Raw genomic sequence first — 333 nt, 5'->3', positions numbered from 1 at the left:
AATAGAAATATTAATAACATATCTGCTTCGGAAAGCTTACCATATAACACATAAAAGAGGCATTCAAAATTTGACAGCAAATAAAAATATATAAATTTGAAGCTTGTATAAACTCATCAAAATACTGCCAAATGCGAATAAAATTAAATGTTAAATATAAATATTAAATTGGAGTGAACCTGTCACAGATGTTGTATATATAATTCTATTTATATTATATTTATTATATTTATTTATTAATTTATGAGCTATACACAATACAGGTCATGTGCGTGTTCCAGTAAATTGATGGTAAATTAAGAGAAATAGTAAATTATAATAATTAAATAATTA

This window comes from Teleopsis dalmanni, chromosome 2, assembly GCF_002237135.1.
Source record: "Teleopsis dalmanni isolate 2A chromosome 2, ASM223713v2, whole genome shotgun sequence".
In the NCBI taxonomy this organism is placed as follows: Eukaryota; Metazoa; Arthropoda; class Insecta; order Diptera; family Diopsidae; genus Teleopsis; species Teleopsis dalmanni.
This window is presented reverse-complemented; position numbering follows the sequence as displayed.